This window comes from Symphalangus syndactylus, chromosome 9, assembly GCF_028878055.3.
Source record: "Symphalangus syndactylus isolate Jambi chromosome 9, NHGRI_mSymSyn1-v2.1_pri, whole genome shotgun sequence".
NCBI classification, from domain to species: domain Eukaryota; kingdom Metazoa; phylum Chordata; class Mammalia; order Primates; family Hylobatidae; genus Symphalangus; species Symphalangus syndactylus.
Window position 1 is genome coordinate 113,822,862 of NC_072431.2, and position 18,117 is coordinate 113,840,978.

Below are 18,117 nucleotides of genomic sequence, written 5' to 3' on the forward strand. Positions count from 1 at the left end.
AATGTAGTTAACATTCCTAAGAAACGCAGTTAACATTTCTGGAATGTAGGCCCCAGGGAGAACCAAAGCCTCTTTTAATACTAGGTGAAATTCTAGGCAGGGGTTACAATGCTACTTTCAGTTGACTCTGCTATATAGTCACAGAATATATCCTCAGCCCTATGAGGAAGGACTTTTCCCCCCATTTTCCTTTTATTCTCTTAATTGCTGATGATCTGGATAACACTGGGATGACTTCTAGACCTAGAACTTCCTTGTAATAAATCAGTCCTGACCTTATGATTTATAAGAGGTTAGGAAACAATGAAAACAAGTGTGGGTTTTTTTTTTTTTTTTTGGTATTTTTGTTCTGTTTAAAGAAATTCTGGAATATAATTTTTCTTTCTATAATGTTTTTCACATTCTTCTCTCTTCCTGTCACAGTGTGGCCTCATCTTCTAACCTCGGGTTAACCTTTATTCCTTTCAATAGGACTCTAATGAACACAAATCTCAGCCTATAAACAGATCTACTCTCCATATTTATTTATCATAGAAATTTATTTCTTGGATGTTGTATTTATTATTTATTGCTATGTAACACACTACCCCAAAACTTAGCAGTTTAAAACAACTGGGGGTGATTATTTCACATACCTTTTGAGAGTATGGAATCGGGGAGTGTCTTATCGAGTGGTCTGGTTCAGCGTCTCTTATGAAGTTACAGTCACATTATCAGTTGGAACCACAGTCTATAAGACTTGACCAGGACTAGAAGAGCCACTTCTAGGTTCACTCATGAGGTTGTTGGCAGGAGTCAGTTCTTTGTTCCATGGCCCTTTCCATAGGACTGTTTTCTCAATATGGCAGCTGGTTTCCCCTAGAATGAGCTGTGGGAGTGACAACAAGAAGGTTTTTCTTTATAATCTCACCTTAGAAATGACTATTACTTATGCTTTATTCCGTTCACACAGACCAATCCTGATACAGTATAAGAGGGGACTACACAAGAGTGTAAATACGAAAGATAGGTCATGGAGAGGACACATGGATTTTCCTTTCTTAGTTTGCCAAAGTGTGGAAATGTAATTACAATGAATGTAAAGTTTTCCTCAACACTCATTCCTGGAGCTGTGTGTGAATCCTTATGTAGTACCAAGTCTAGGTTTGGTTTTTGTTTTCTTGTTTTGTTTTGTTTTGGAAGAGAGAGGATGTTTAAAAGGGCAGGTATGTCTGATTTTGGGCATTATTATATAGCCACCTTGAAAACTGATGACAAATTATCATGGACATTGTTAGTACATCTCTCACTTAATGTCCAGCAGGAATGCCATCTTTCATTCCCCCAAAGTATTAAGATACTCATAAGTTCCCCATATTTCAGATGGAGAGTGAGATGGACCCAGGTCTTCACTGTCCAATATGATAGCTACTAGCCATACATGGCTATCGAGTACTAGAAATGCAGTAGTCAGAATTAACATGTGCTGTTAAGTGTAAAATACACATCTATTTTAAAGGCTTTGCAAGAAAAAAGTAAAATATCTAATTAGGATTTCTATATTGATTGCATATTGAAACAGTGTTTTAGTTATGTTGGATTAAATAAAATGTACTGTTAGTTTAATGTTAGCTGTTTTGTATTTATTTTTTTAAAAAATCTATTGGAAAAAATACTTAAATAGCTTGCATTGGTGGCTTACATTTCTATTAGACAGTGCTTCTTGAATGGAAAGTAGCAATATAGAGGAAAAGCCTCCCTATCCAATACAGGAGTGTGAAGTGCCCTTCCACAGGTGATATTTGGTGAAAGTGAATAATAAAGATTGACTTCAGGAAAAATCACAGGTAAATATCATAGAGTCTGAGAACAATGGTGTGCATAGAAGAAACTTTCAATAACTTCCCCATATTTCCTCTCATTCATTATTCAATAAACACTGCCTGCTTCTTCCTGAAAACACTCAGAAAATTCCTCAAGATTATTCTAATAGCAAGAGTATCTCCAACCCAGGAGGACAGAAGATGAAGGGGCCTGGATATTATTGTCTCAAAGAATAGCCTTTAACTGAAATGCTCATGGATAGGAATAATCAATATCATGAAAATGGCCATACAGCCCAAAGGAATTTATAGATTCAATGCTATTCCCATCAAGCTACCATTGACTTTCTTCACAGAATTGGAAAAAAACTATTTTAAAGTTCATATGGAACCAAAAAAAGAGCCCCTATAGCCAAGACAATCCTAAGAAAAAAAAGACAAAGCAGGAGGCATCACGCTACCTGACTTCAAACAATACTACAAGGCTACAATAACCTAAACAGCATGGTACTGGTACCAAAAGAGATATATAGACCAATGAAACAGAACAGAGGCCTCAGAAATAACACCACACATCTACAACCATCTGATCTTTGACAAACCTGACAAAAACAAGCAGTGGGGAAAGGATACCCTATTTAATAAATGGTGTTGGGAAAACTACCTAGCAATATGCAGAAAACTGAAACCGGGCCCCTTCCTTACACCTTATACAAAAATCAATTCAAGGACCGGGTGCATTGGCTCACACCTATAATCCCAGCACTTTGGGAGGCCGAGGCAGGCAGATCACGAGGTCAGGAGATCGAGACAATGCTGGCTAACACGGTGAAACCCCATCTCTACTAAAAATACAAAGAATTAGCCGGGCATGGTGGCAGGTGCCTATAGTCCCAGCTACTTGGGAGGCTGAAGCAGGAGAATGGCGGGAACCCAGGAAGGAGAGCTTGTAGTGAGCAGAGATCATGCCACTGCACTCCATCCTGGGCGACAGAGGGAGACTCCGTCTCAAAAAAAAATCAACTCAAGATGAATTAAAGATTTAAACATTAAGACCTAAAACAAAAAACCCTAGAAGAAAACCTAGGCAATACCTTTCAGGACATAGGCATGGGCAAAGACTTCATTACTAAAACACTAAAAGCAATTTCAACAAAATCCAAAATTGCCAAATGGATCTAATTAAACTAAAGAGCTTCTGCACAGCAAAAGAAACTACCATTAGAGTGAACTGGCAACCTACATAATGGGAGAAAATTTTTGCAATCTATCCATCTGACAAAGGGCTAATATCCAGAATCTACAAGGAACTTAAACAGATTTATAAGAAAAAAACAAACAACCTCATCAAAAAGTGGGAGAAGGATATGAACAGACACTTTAAAAAAAAAAAAGACATTTATGTGGCCAATAAACCTGAAAGAAAAGCTCATCATCACTGGTCATTAGAGAAATACAAATCAAAACCACAGTGAGATACTATCTGATGCCAGTTAAAATGGCGATTATTAAAAAGTCAGGAAACAACATGCTAGAGAGGATGTGGAGAAATAGGAACATTTTTACACCATTGGTGGGAGTTCAAATTAGTTCAACCATTGTGGAAGACAGTGTGGTGATTCCTCAAGGATGTAGAACTAGAAATAGCATTTGACCCAGCAATCCCATTATTGGATATATACCCAAAGGATTATAAATCATTCTATTATAAAGACACATCCACATACATGTTTATCACAGCACTATTCACAATAGCAAGGACTTGGAAACAACCCAAATGTCCATCAATGTTAGACTGGATAAAGAAAATGTGGCACATATTCACCATGGAATTTTATGCAGCCATAAAAATGAATGAGTTCATGTCCTTTGCAAGGACATAGATGATGCTGGAAACCATCATTCTCAGCAAACTAACACAGGAATGGAAAACCAAACACTGCATGTTCTCTCTCGTAAGTGGGAATTGAACAATGAGAACATATGGGCACATGGAGGGGAATATCACACACCGGGGCTTGTTGGGGGGTGGGGGGCAAGGGGAGGGATAGCATTAGGAGAAAGATCTAATGTAGATGATGGGTTGATAGCTGCAGCAAACCACGATGGCACATGTAACAGATCTTCATGTTCTGTACATATATCCCAGAACTTAAAGTATAATAAAAATGAAAAAAAAAAAAAAAAGGATAGCCTTTAACCAAAGATAAATAGAAATCGATAAATAAATGTCCTGGTTTCTTTGCCCCTCATGTGGGATTATATGTGTGTTTTGCACTTTTGTCCAGAGGTGTGCAAAATATGGAGTCCCTGCCAAAAATACAGAGTCTCAGTTGCCTGCAGCAGTGACCCGCCGACAAACATATCTTGATTAGGTTTTCTTGTCTTCCTACTCCACTATTGGTAATTTCTAGGACCACTTTCCAGATAAACTTCTTTTACGTGATCTTACTTACAGGGCCTCCTTCTAGAGAAATCTAATTTAGGACAAAATGCATGAGTGCACGTGTCTGCAAGCAGGAGTGTGGACACACAAAGACAGAGAAGTAGCCCTATGTATTTCTAGTTAGTGTAAGTATTCATGGGTTAACTTAACATAATGATTTGACGACCAAAATTGTTTTCTCTGTGTATCTGCTTTCTTGTCCTCTGGTGCTGCATTTGTGTATCACCATTCTATCCTGGTAATATCTTGCCTCCTTCCCTCTAAACAGCATCCTCTGGATGGCTGTGTTCACAAAGCCTTGCAGTAGCCAAATTGGTCCAGGTTCTAGAAATATGGGCCATACGTGACAGCCTAAAAGTTTTCCTGAGAATAGCATGAGTATGACACTTTACTTTCCAGCCTCTTCCTGTTGTGACAGGTTGATAAGCACTGTATTTTCATCCTCCTATTTTCTTCATCATAAATAGGTCTCAATTTATAACCCACATGTGCAGTTTCATTGAGAAGCAGGGCAGAAGGCATACTGCCCTATTTTAGCTCAGCAGGGCAAGAGCATTAAGAACAATGAAAGTTCAGAGTTACCTATCACAAATATATCTGAATGATAGCATCAACAAAATCAGAATGAGCTTTTCCAGGAAACAGTGACCTTGTGACATAAAAGCCATGCTACTGAGAGGTGAAGCCGGTTGGGCTTCTGGGTTGGGTGGGGACTTGGAGAACTTTTCTATCTAGTTAAAGGATTGTAATTGCACCAATCAGCACTCTGTGTCTGGCTAAAGGTTTGTAAATGCACCAATCAGCGCTCTGTGTCTAGCTAATTGGGTAGAGGACTTGGAGAACTTTTCTGTATAGCTAAAAGATTGTAAATGGCACCAATCAGTGCTGTGTGTCTAGCTAAAGGTTTGTAAACGCACCAGTCAGCACTCTGTAAAAACGGACCAATCAGCACTCTGTAAAACGGACCAATCAGTACTCTGTAAAATGGACCAATCAGGAGGATGTGGGTGGGGCCAATTAAGGGAATAAAAACAGGCCACGGAGCCAGCAGCTGGCCACTTGTTGGGGTCCCCTTCCATGCTGTGGAAGCTTCGTTCTTTTGCTCTTAGCAATAAATCTTGCTGCCCACTCTTTAGGTCCACACTACCTTTATGAGCTGCAACACTCACCATGAAGGTCTGCAGCTTCACTCCTGAAGCCAGAAAGACCACGAACCCACACGGAGGAACAAACAACTCCGGACGTGCCACCTTTAAGAGCTGTAACAGTCACTGTGAAGGTCTGCAGCTTCACTCCTGAAGTCAGCGAGACCACAAACCCACTGAGAGGAATGAACAACTCTGGATGGGCCACTTTTAAGAGCTGTAACACTCACTGCGAGGGTCTGCAGCTTCACTCCTAAAGTCAGTGAGACTACAAACATCTGAAGGAACAAACTCCGGACACACCATCTTTAAGAACTCTAACACTCACTGCAAGGGTCCGCGGCTTCATTCTTGAAGTCAGACCAAGAACCCACGGGAAGGAACCAATTCTGGACACACTACCGCAATGTCTAGGTTGCATTAAAACAAGCACAGTAATAATAACAATAGTAAACAATAGCACCACTTCTCATAAGTAAAGTGCTTTCTGGTGTGTAGAACATTTTCATAGATATCTTCTCCTTTGATTCTTTCAACAGCACTATAAGAGAAGCAACAGTTGTTGTGGATATGCTGGCAAATTATTTGGCATCGCAATCCTACCCATCTGTACTCTTGCACTAGCTAATTTGTATAATCTAGTTTCATGGCTTTAAGGAAACATCCAGGCCTAGGGGAATCAATAAAACTGTGTACAAAAATTGTTTGATGCATGAACACTCAATCTTTGCAACATTAATTTCAAATGGGCACTTGGCCAACTCACATATATTTATTATCTCAGCTCACTCCACCCCAATGTCTATTTTCTTTATCTTTCTCCCATCCACAAATCATCCATACATGGTCCACTTGTTTAATTTCTCCATCAATACATTATTCCTTCCTACTAGCCTGGAGCTTGATTTTAACAGCACTCTTGGTAATGGGCCCATTTGGTTTGGTCCCAGGACTGCCTCCTGGGTATTGTAAATAGTTGGCATCCTTTGTGGATGTGGCATAGATTTTTAGTGTGAGCCGAGAACTGATATGCAAATTTCTTTTGTCACTGTGTTGTTTTACCCACTTCTTTGGAAACAGTATTGACAAAGATGCATTGGAAAAGCAGCACTGTCAGAAAGTTAAGTTTTATGACAGGAAGTGCTAAATAAATGGTCTGTTAAAAGATGGAGTAAGTAAAAAATATAGAGACATTGATATGTCAAGCAAGGTAGAAATTAGTATATCATAAAATGATGTCGTGCTACCAAGCAGGGTGAGTTCATGAAACTTACCAGAGAATCCAGGAATTGGTCAGCATTTCTAGTGGAAGTGTTTGGTTTATGTTTATGGCAAAGAATTATCCTAGAATGTAAGCTTCATAAGAGCATGGCTTTGTCCTTGTATCCCACTATGTCACCAGCTCCTAATACAGTGTCTGGTACAAAGAGAGCATGCACACAGATTTTAAATAAACGGTTACCACAATGATTACATAAATTTGTCATCTAGTCTATAATAATCTCATTCCTATTCTGAAGCCACTGGTATCATAGGGTGCCCTAGAAATAGGCATATTTTAAGGAAGAAATCTGAACAGTCCCTTTAAATTTTCTCAAGCTTCCTTTAATGAAGCAAAGAAAAATTCAGTTGCATTTTGTATTTCTCAGTTAAGAATGGTCTGGCCACGGGGCACAATGATATTTTTAAATGCAGGGAAAATAATCCACCAGTTTAATCTGCACAACGTTTAACACAAATATCTTCTCCATTAACAATATGGTGCGAGAGAGAGTCTGGGGATCATTAGAGGACCTGAAAACACCCGCAATGTGTTTGTACAAGATTAGCCCTTCATCGAAAAGATGTATTCATTCTCGATATGGCCTTATGTCAGGGTTGCTGGCCTTAATGTGTGGAACTTTTCCAGTTCATCAAGGCTAACGTGCCCGGAGCTATTTTCTGGGTTTGAAATAAAAGAGCAAGCTGTGGTAAGCTGGAAACCTTTGTTACTATTTGTATTCCTCTCTTCTCTCCATTTCCTGCTCTCTCTTTTTTAATCCACCTGCTTTTTCCTTTGCTTAGTAAACAGAGTTGCCCATCTGACAAATTGTGAAAATATCCCCTCAACCCCTCACTCACACATTTGGCCTTGGTTTTAATACCAGAGTTTAAATACCAAAACGTAGGCAGCCATTCTTCTTGGCTGCTTATAGGCTCAATTCAGCTATTTCCTCAACAATCTGAAGGAACCTTTCCTGTCCTGTCCTGTCTCTTCCTGGTCTTGAATTTATTTTCCTATCAATCTAAATCTCTGCCTTTTCTGATAAAAATCTGTGTTTAAATTGAACATTTTTATAGATTTTTGGTTTAGATTTGATGCTGTATATTTTATAGGTGAGTTTGAAGGGAAAGGCAAGGAAATTCTGTACATCCAAGGTATCCAGTTAGTATGGGATATGTTACGCTACAAAGGCAAGTCACACAAACATCTGAAAACGTAAAGGTTTAGCTCATGCTACATGCCCATTGCTGGTTGGCAGGGAGTCCTGCCCACCGTAGTCACTCAGAGTTCAGGCCAAGAAATCAGCTACCACCTCAAATATTGCTGGCCATAGTACAAGGGAAAGCTAGAACTCTAGGGAAAGACTTCTCACTGTTTAACTTGCATGAGTTCACCTGGGGATCTTATGAAAATGTTGATTCTGATTCAGTACATCTGGGCAGACCCTGAAAAATCTACATTTCTAAGAAGAGTTCAAGTGATGGTGCTGCTGCTGCACTGCCTAGTGTATGTTCAGTAGCTCAGGCCTAACTAAACTAGCAATTAAGTGTTCTGCCCCAGAAGTACAATTTCATTAGACACACTGCTCCTCTCAACCACAAGACAGCTGGGAAGTACAATCCAATTAGATACCCAGAAGACAGAATTGAAAATATTTGGTGAACATCCAGAAACATTAACATGGCTATTTATATAGCACAGAAGCAAAATAAATACTTCTTAAATCATTTTTAAGCTAAACTGATCAATGTATTAAAATGTTAATAAAAACAAATTGGGCAGAGATTCTCAATCCCAGGCTATATATCAGAATCAACAGTGGGGATGTTTTTAATCACAGACACCTGACAATGTAGAGTGGCTATGTGGCAGGGTTTGAATATATTTTTCTTTTTTTTTAACTACCTAGGCAATTCTGTAGCCGGGATTTAAAAAGCACTTATGTAGGAATTCCTAAGCATTTTATTGAAGGTGTAAAAGTACAATTTAAAGAATGCACTTGTAGGTGTGAAAGAAAATTCTCTTCTACCCCCTGAAAGTTAGATTTCTGGAATAAACTTGACAGTAGACAGATTAAGAGGTAAAAAGGCAAACAAATTCATTATGTCAACATGCATGGGCATCCCGTAAAATGTGAGACTCGAAGAAAGACTCGATGATTAAAGATTTTATACCTTTATGCCCTCAAATGACTGAAGTTTTATATCATAGAGAAAGAATAGGGTCTGGGGGCTTTTCAGGGGGAGATGGTGACAAGCCATGGGAGGGTCAGGGGAGAAACTGCACTGGGAACAAAGTCTCTCTTACTATGCAGATAAAGTTTCTCAGAAGCAGCCCTCAGAGGAATTGATGGTAGCTGTGGTTAAAGTCTCTCAATGGAGGTGTCAGACTTGTAGTCTCTTTTCCTGATTTAATCTTCCCTGATTGACAATTGTATGTCTTCTGGAGGAACTTACCTTAGTCAGTTAAGGGTAGATGAGAGAAAGCCCTTTCCCTGCTTTTGCTGCTTTTCAGCTGCTCTGTTTGAAGTCCAAAGTGACAAATTTGGAGGTATTCTTTTCTGAACAGCAATATATTTGATTATCAATGGCCTCTACCACAAATTTATGAAATATATAAGTAGTTGCATTTTAATTGAAATTTAATATAAATTTACACCTGTGACAGAAAATATTTTTGTTTCCATTTATAAAAATTTATTTTTTTCTCTTTTTAAAATTACTGTAAAAGCCCAAGGGAAGGCCTTCCATTGAAGAAGTCAACTATATTACATTATTCACGTTGCTCAAATATAAAAGTACTTAACTACATAATTACTAAATGTTGATTTATTCAAGATTGTGAGATAATTGAAAAAAAGGCAGTCAAGGTAAATTGGAAGGCAGAAAAAAAATGAAGAAAAGAAAGAAGCACAGGAGTGAAGGGGGAAGACTTCCCCTTTGCAGTCTGAAGATTTGCTGAAAATAAACTGACAAAAGTCACATTAATAGAAGAAAAAGGCATACAAATTTATTTTATTATGTGTGGGTAAAAAAAAAAAAAAATCACAGTAGAATGATTATCCAAAACCAAATGAAGTGCATATGCTTTTAAAACCTTCTTCACAGGGGAAGGGAGATGAGGAAATCTAGAGTAACCAATATTAGGGGAAATGAATAGGCCCAATGCTCAGACAGTAGTTCCTAACCAATGGTTAGTTTCTTTGGAAACTGAATGGGTCTAGGGGAATAGACAGTGGCTCCTGATGAAATAGTGTAGTTACATTCCCCACTCCCTACAATATGAGTTTACTTAATGAAAACTCAGGGAAGGGACAGAAGGTAATTGTTTTCTTTTTGGGTGTGCCCAGTCCCTCTGCAGATAGGGGAAAAGCCTCTCCTAGCACCTGCTGATCTCCAAGGGCCTTCATTTCAAAATACTTAAGCATACTAGGGTGCCATATTTTGGGGTGACATTGGTGGTCTCCTTCAGAAAGAAAAGAGGGAAGAAGCTGACCTATTGCCCAGAACCAGAGCAGTAGAGGGTAGCCCTTGAGCACAGCCATGGGAATGAGCTAATGCAAATTCAATTCCAGGTTCAAATTGTAATAACTATGAATATTGCTAAAGTGACTTCTCCTTGTGCAAGTTACTTAGCTTCTCTAAAACTCAGGTTTCTCACTTTTAAAATGGATAACATTGCTATCTCTCTAGATACTAGGTCAGCTAAATGAAAAAAGTTAAGCAAATCTCTTAGGACAGAGACTAACATGTTATCCATCAAAAAAGTTACCATTATTTTATTTGTTGACTTGATAGAAGGGAGCTGCCTACAACATGACTCTGATAACACTGATAGTAAAACATGCCAATCCTCTCTGTTTCCTTGGGAGCCATCCAGTACATATAGAGGATTTATATCCTCGTTAATAACCTTTGTCATTGAACTGTGGTAGTGTTTGGGGTTAAGAGTTGTTATTAACATGCACATAATTAATGAAATGTAAACTAGATTTGTTAGACTACCCCAGTGAATTAATTTGGATAAAGGCAACATAAGGATAAATAAAAAGGGCATAAAAGAGGAAAAGGATGTCACAATTAGGTCTATTTCATCTCCGTAACACAATGGTTAGGAAAATAGACTCTTGAATCTCACAGAGAACTGTCACTTCCAGCTAGGTCATTAGGGTCAAGTTACTTACCTTTTCTAAGTAAGGATTTCTTCTTCTGTAAAGAAGGTGAGAAAATATAACTACCAAAGGAGTGTTATATTGTTGTTATTCCAAATGTGGACTGAGGAAAAAAGAGAGACAGAGTTTCTATATGGGATCCCACAGGTTTTGTGCTACATTGTGGCCAAGAAGGTCTTAATGTTCCCCTCAGCTTGACTAAACATTAAATAGGTTTCTTCTTGATATTAGGGGCCCTGACATCCTAATTTAACTTAGACAATTTTTTTTAAAATTTTTTTTTGAGATGAGGTCTTGCTCTGTCACCCAGACTGGAGTTCAGTGGAGCAGCCTTGGCTAACTGCCACCTCCACCTCCAGAGTAGCTGGGTTACAGGCTCCTGCCATCATGCCCACCTAATTTTGTATTTTTAGTAGAAATGGGGTTTCATCATGTTGGCCAGGCTGGACTAGAACTCCTGACCTCAAGTGATCTACCTGCCACAGCCTCCCAAAGTGCTGGGATTACAGGAGTGAGCCACTGCTCCCAGCCTACCTCAGACAATTTTTTAGTGTAAATAATTTCCTGACTTTTTGAGATGTAAATCTTCTCCCAATCTCTTTCCAGTTTTACAATCCAGGCATTTCTTTTTCAAGGACCTGGGAACTATTCCTTTGAAATGTAATCATCAAAGAAGATAGGGCTCCTATCTCCCAGTTTAGGTGGGAGGCTAGGAACCTAACTTCCATAAGCACCAATTAGCAAACACAGTGGACCACATCAGCCTATAGTTCTCTGGTTCTTTTTCATTAGCTCATCCCAGTGCTTCAAAACTCTCCTGCCTTGTGTTTCACTGGGATTGAGTTCAATCTCTCTTCCCTACTGCAGTCGTCTTGAATAAAGTCTTCTTGTTTAACTCTGTCCAGTGCAATTTTTCTTTTACACTTATGGCCTCTTCAAATCAAAGACCATCAGCACTTTTCTATACTTAATCTTGATTCTTTAGGCTGAATTGTAAATTACAGTAAGAGAGTAGATTTAACATTAAGGTTTAGGCTGGGGATGGTAGCTTACACCTGTAATACCACCAGTTTGGGAGGCAAAGGCAGGCAGATCGTTGGAGCTCAGGAGTTTGAGGCCAGCCTGGGCAACATAGCAAGACCCTGTCTCTATAAAAAATTCAAAAATTAGCTGGGTGTGGTGGCATGTGCCTATAGTCCCACCTACTTGAGAGGCTGAGGTGGGAGAATCACTTGAGCCTGGAAGGTGGAGGTTGCAGTCAGCTGAGATCGTGCCATTGCACTCCAGCCTGGGTGACAGAGCAAGACCCTTGTCTCAAAAAATAAAATAAAAAAATAAAAATAAGAAGAAAGAAATTAAGGTTTAGACGTTTTCCATTTATCATGCCTTAAATAGGCATCTGAAAATCATGTTAACTCCACAGTAGCTAGAAGTTACCTGTAGTCCATCATTTATCTGTAAATATTAAACTGAGATTTGCCAAATTTTAATTGGAGGAAAACTAGAATAGGAGGTCATAATCTTCATGTACTGTCTATCTTCTTATTCTTTGTAGGAGAAATGCCAAGTTCTCAACTCATTTTATTAATATGCATTGAAAATATTAGAAATATAGGGCTAAATAATGAAATATGCATGTCAAAATATTAACCCTTTTTAATTTTCATTGACTAGCATTTCATATGTTAAATAAAGCTAATCAGGTGCTCTAAAATTAAAGAACTCTTATTTATTACAATTAACCCAACATTAAGAAATTTTAACTTAATATACTTCTTGTCCTTTTGTAAAATCATAGTAACTAGCAGAAAAGATTAAGCTTCTCTACGTATTCTTACACTAATTTAACTAATATTTCCAGTTCTCAATTATTACATTGGTGGAAGAAGAAAATGTGAAATATTCCTGTATATCCTGTCCCCAGAATTTCTTTCTACTATAACCTCTGTAACGTAACACCCATGCACCCCCCCAAAAAAAGAAAAAAAATGCAACAGTTGATAGGATAGTTTGAACATTGTTATAATTTCCAAGAAAATTTAATATTAGATTCAGCACTTTGATCAAGGTCTCTTTACTAAATAAAAAAAGTATTTTTTAATTTGTTCATTTGTTTATTCTTTTCAGTCACTAAATATTTAGATTTAGCTAACATTTATGATATATTAGGTACTAGGTGACATGTCAAAGAGTCATACTTTCACTTCTGGCTCTGATGCAGCAGCTCATGGCAGACCACTTCAGTCAATACATTTAGAAAAGCTGGATAAAATGTTTAAAAATCAAATTGAAAAGACCATATTGCTGCTAAGGCAAATGAGGAAGCAGAAAATCAAAAACAGAGAATAAGAAGACATTTTCCCCTCAGGGAATCTGCCAGGTTGTGGTCTTGGGAAAGTGAGAATCTGAAAAACAGGACAAAGGACCATAACCAAAACAGATAAGCTGAGCAGGTTTTGGTAATTGCATGGGGCTGGCGAATAATTTTTGTTTAGGACACAAGTAAGACTTGGGGACAATGGTCTCAGAGTTTTCAGAGATGGGGAAAAGGGAACACTCTGGATATTTTCTTTTGAGGAATATCCTAATACTTTAAGGTGAACATGGAAAGAGGTTAAGAAGCAAAACAGAAAGCTCCTGCCAGGGAGAGAAGAGTTTTCAGCATACGCAAGTATCTGATCAAACAATAACTGGAGTTAGGTCTCCAGCTAGAGACCCTGCAGAGCTATGTCTTAGGAGTGGAGGCAAATTAAAAAGCATCTGAGCCTTATGACCGCAATAAACCAACCGTAAATCTGATTGGTCTTGATTGCATTCAGGTAATCTGTTTCATACTCCAGCTGCCTCCTAGAAGAAGATGAATCATTGGTGGTAGAAGAGAATATGGCCCGGAGATAATAATTATATATGTATAATTTCTGACATTCACACAAAAATTACCAGGTACAGTAAGACACATGAAAGGGGAGGGAAACAGACAACAGAAACTCCTATGGACAAAATTGGGAACTCCTGCCAACCCCCTCCCCGGATTTATATGTTGATGCTCTAACCCCTAATGTGACTACTTTTTGGAGACAGGGCCTATAAGTCTTAAAGGTGGAGCCTTGATCCTGTTAGATTAAGTGCCCTTCTAAGAAGAGGTATCAGAGAGCTTTTTTCTCTCTCCCCCACATGCGCACAAAGTTGAGGTCATATGAGAATACAGTAAAAATATGGCCATCTACAAACCAGGAAAAGAGCCCTGGAACCAAATCAGTAGGTACCTTGATCTTGGACTTCTCAGTTTCCAAATCCATGAGTAACCAATTTCTGTTGTTCAAGTCAACGGTCCCCAACTTTTTTGGCACCAGGGACCAGTTTTGCAGAAGACAATTTTTTTCATGGAGGGGACTATGGAGGACGGTTTTTGGATGAAACTATTCCACCTCAGATCATCAGGCATTAGATTCTCAGAAGGAAAATGCAGCCTAGATCCCTTGCAAGTACAGTTAGCAATAGAGTTTGTGCTCCTATGAGAATCTGATGCCACCGCTGATCTGACAGGAGGCGGAGCTCAGGCTGTAATGCTTGCTTGGCCACTCACCTCCTGTTACATGACCTGATTCCTAACAGGCCACTGACCCATACCGATCCATGGCCAGGGTTTGAGGATCCCTGGTTTAAGTCACCCAGTCTGCAACATCTTGCTGTAGAAGGCTGAGCAGACTATTACAGATACATATCCACGTTGGCCCATGGGAAAACTTTCCCTTTTGTCTTCTGAAGGTTTGCTGAAAATCAAACTGAAAAAAAGGAAGATTGATAGGAGAAAAGACATACAAAGTTATTAATGTACCTGGGGGAGAACCACAGAGTGATTACCATGCAATGGGATACAAATGGTTACATGCTCTCCTTCTTAGGGAAAAGTGAGATGGGGAAGTGTGGATGATTTTAGTGGGGTAGCAAATGATTGTTAGGGAAATTCAATGAGCTTAAAGAACATACAATGGCTGGAAGGAAGTCTTTTGGGCTCACAGAAGAGACAGTGGTTAGTGACAAAAGTGTGCCCAGGTATGTGGCCAGACCTCAGTCTTTCATCCTGTGATCAGAGTTCAGTTAATGAAAATTTAAGAAAGTGACCAGAGGTCATTGTTTTCTTCTGTGACAGGTCCAGACTTTAGGTAGATAAGGAGACTCCGGAGAACAACTTCATTCTATGCTTTGGGAGAGACAGAAGCACCATATTTTGGGGTGTTGGCCATATCCACATATAATGCAACAACATTGTTGATGCACAGCTTAGTATTTGACAACAGAGTACAGGGGATCTTTGCTCACATTTTTGGAGTTCTTTGTGTGGCAGTCTCCTCTCTGGTATTACGTTCCACAGTTTCCAGCTGCTTCAGCCTAACCAAATTCTGCTCTCAGGCTCTCACTGAATGTAACCACCTTATTCTCCTTCAGTTTCCCCTCCTTGCACTGGCGTCTGGAAATTGCGACCATGAAAAAAGCTGAAAATTCAATAGGGACCATCTAATTTGTTTCCCTTGTATGAGGAATCACAGCCCAACACTACTTGTCTCAATAGCTAAAAAGAGTCATTTCATATATTTTGACCAGCTTTTAATTTGTTTACTGTGGATGTATAACTTCTGTACCAGATACTTACGATTAGAAGGCTAATCCTTCCTATTCGTGTTAAAAACTGTTATTAAACCAGAAATTGTAGTCTAAAAAAATCTGATAAAGCATATATGCAAAAATCCTCCAGCAAAAGTCACATTAGCAATAAAATATTGAGTGACAGAGATTGGGAAAGAGAGCAGGACAAGGATTCCAGCTATAATTGGTTCAATTTATTATCATTTGGAGTTTTTTGCAAGTTCAATAAGGCAAGTAAAAGAAATAAAATAAAAACAATTCTGGCTGGGCGCTGTGGCTCACGCCTGTAATCCCAGCACTTTGGGAGGCCGAGGCAGGCGGATCACGAGGTCAGGAGATGAAGACCATCCTGGCTAACACAGTGAAACCCTGTCTCCACTAAAAATACAAAAAATTAGCCAGGCGTGGTCGCAGGCGCTTGTAGTCCCAGCTACTCGGGAGGCGGAGGCAGGAGAATGGCGTGAACCCGGGAGGCTGAGCTTGTGGTGAGCCAAGATCGCGCCACTGCACTCCAGCCTGGGCGACAGAGCGAGACTCTGTCTGAAAACAAAACAAACAAACAAAAAATTCTAAGGAAAAGAGATGCAAAACCTCACCATAGAAAACTACAAGATAATTATGACAAAAAAAGGTAAGAAGACCTAAATAAATGAAGGGATATACTATTTCCATAAATTAGAAAACTCAGAATTTTAACAATGCCAAATGTTTCTAAGTTAATCTGTAATAAATAGTTCCATGTACTTATAACAGTTATATTGTTTTTAATGTATTGACAAGAATGGTAGAGAAAATTAAGAAATAAAAAAATGGAAGATTTACCCTATCAGACATTCAGATTTATTATAAAGCTATAGTTATTGAAACGGTGTGATGTTTGGCATAAAAACAGGCAAAGAATATAATTAAGCAGAATGGAGAGTTCAGAAATAGATCCACATATTTACAGTCATCTGTGATGCAAGTGGAGAATTTTTTTCTTTTTACTTTGCAAAGCAGAGTATCTGGACTTACATGCACACTATTACCTGAAATTCTACACTCAGATATATACTCAGTGGAAATGTATCTAATGTGTTCCCAAAACTCTTGTATAAGAATGATTATAGCAACATTATTCATAATAGTGAAAAACTGGAAGCAAACCAAATGTTTACCAATAAACATAAAAGTTATGTTTGAATAAAATGAATGTACGGATAAAAATTATGGTACATTCACACAAAATACTATATTCATGAAATGGAACAAACTACATTCATATGAACAACATGAATATAACTCATAAACGCAAGAAGCCAAACACAAAAGAATCCATAACAAATGATATCACTTACATATAGTTCAAGAACAGGCAATACTAACATATGATGATGGAAATCAGGGGAGTGATTACCTTTCACAGGGGATGGTCACTGGGAAGAAACATTAGAAAGGATTCTGGATATACTGGTTTTGTTCTATATCTTCATTTAAGTGGGAGTTATATAACAGTATTCATGTGCCTAAATATTCATCAGATTCTATACTTATGATTTTTATAGTTTCTGTATATATATTACAATACATATATTCCATTACCTCTGTGTGTTTTACGCTGCAACAAAATTCATAAAAGCACAGACAGTATCCCAAATATAGTAGAGTAGAAAAGCCTTGTACTTAGAAACCTATAATATTCAGCAGCATTTATAAGTGATTAGGAAATCACAAATAAGTTACTGTTTCCTAGTTCAGAGTAGGAGAATATTCTTTCCACTTTGGTGGAGGTAGATTAAATTGAGGAGTGAAGAAAGGTTTTCTGGAGGAGATAAAATTTGAGATGGAACTGAAAAGAGAAACAAGTGACTGATAGGCACAAATGAGGAGTGGCCAGTCATTTCAGCAAAATAATTAGTATCCCTTCCCCAAAGTTGGTAAGCTATGTAAGAAAAAGTAACAGCCATTTGTTTGGATTATAATCAATAATGTGAAATTAGATTGAAAAGAAATATTAAGGGTAGATTTTGAATGATTTCAAATAATAGAGTAACAAATTTGGATTTCTGTAGACTCTGGGGAGCCATTTAACATACATAAACAGGGAAAAAGGCATGATCAAAATTATGATCTGGAAAAATAAATTGACCTCAAGATTACAGGAAAGAGAAGGAAATTTATGTAGCAAGAAAACATAAATGAGTATTATAAAAATTTTATTCATTTTCATTTGGTAAATAGCTATTAAAGGTCTACTGACTAGCTCTGGCAAAAATTAGTGAGCAACTAATTTAGATCACTCGAGTGGGAGGGTGACAACATACATGACATCTTGATTAAAGAACAATTTGAAGAATTATTTATTGAGTACTACTAATGAAAAGGTATGAAAGTGCGTAAGTTAAGAATATATTCAGCTGCCATAAACTGAAACCCCAACTAATACTTTTCTAAATATATGGCAGTTCATCTCCTTCACATAGTAAGAAGACCATAGCAGATATTGCTAGTGCTGGTTCAGCTTCTTAAAAATGACATAACATCAGTATTTTGTTTTCAGCTTTATTGAGGTATAATTGATGAATAAAAATTGCATATATTCAAGATGTACAACATGATTTTTTCATATACATATTCATTGTGAAATGTTATCCATAATCAAG

General features: G+C 38.1%; 1 long non-coding RNA gene across 1 annotated transcript in view; it reads right to left on the reverse strand.

The window, feature by feature from the left end:
• Positions 1–522: 522 nt before the first annotated feature.
• The window catches only part of LOC129490609 (uncharacterized), a 33,281-nt gene continuing 15,686 nt past the window's right edge, over positions 523–18,117 (reverse strand). The window contains exons 4-6 of the long non-coding RNA XR_008660303.1: positions 15,152–15,324; positions 14,415–14,613; positions 523–868 (exon numbers count right to left, since the gene is read on the reverse strand). This is a non-coding gene — a long non-coding RNA (uncharacterized lncRNA). The remainder of the gene's footprint in view (positions 869–14,414; positions 14,614–15,151; positions 15,325–18,117) is intronic.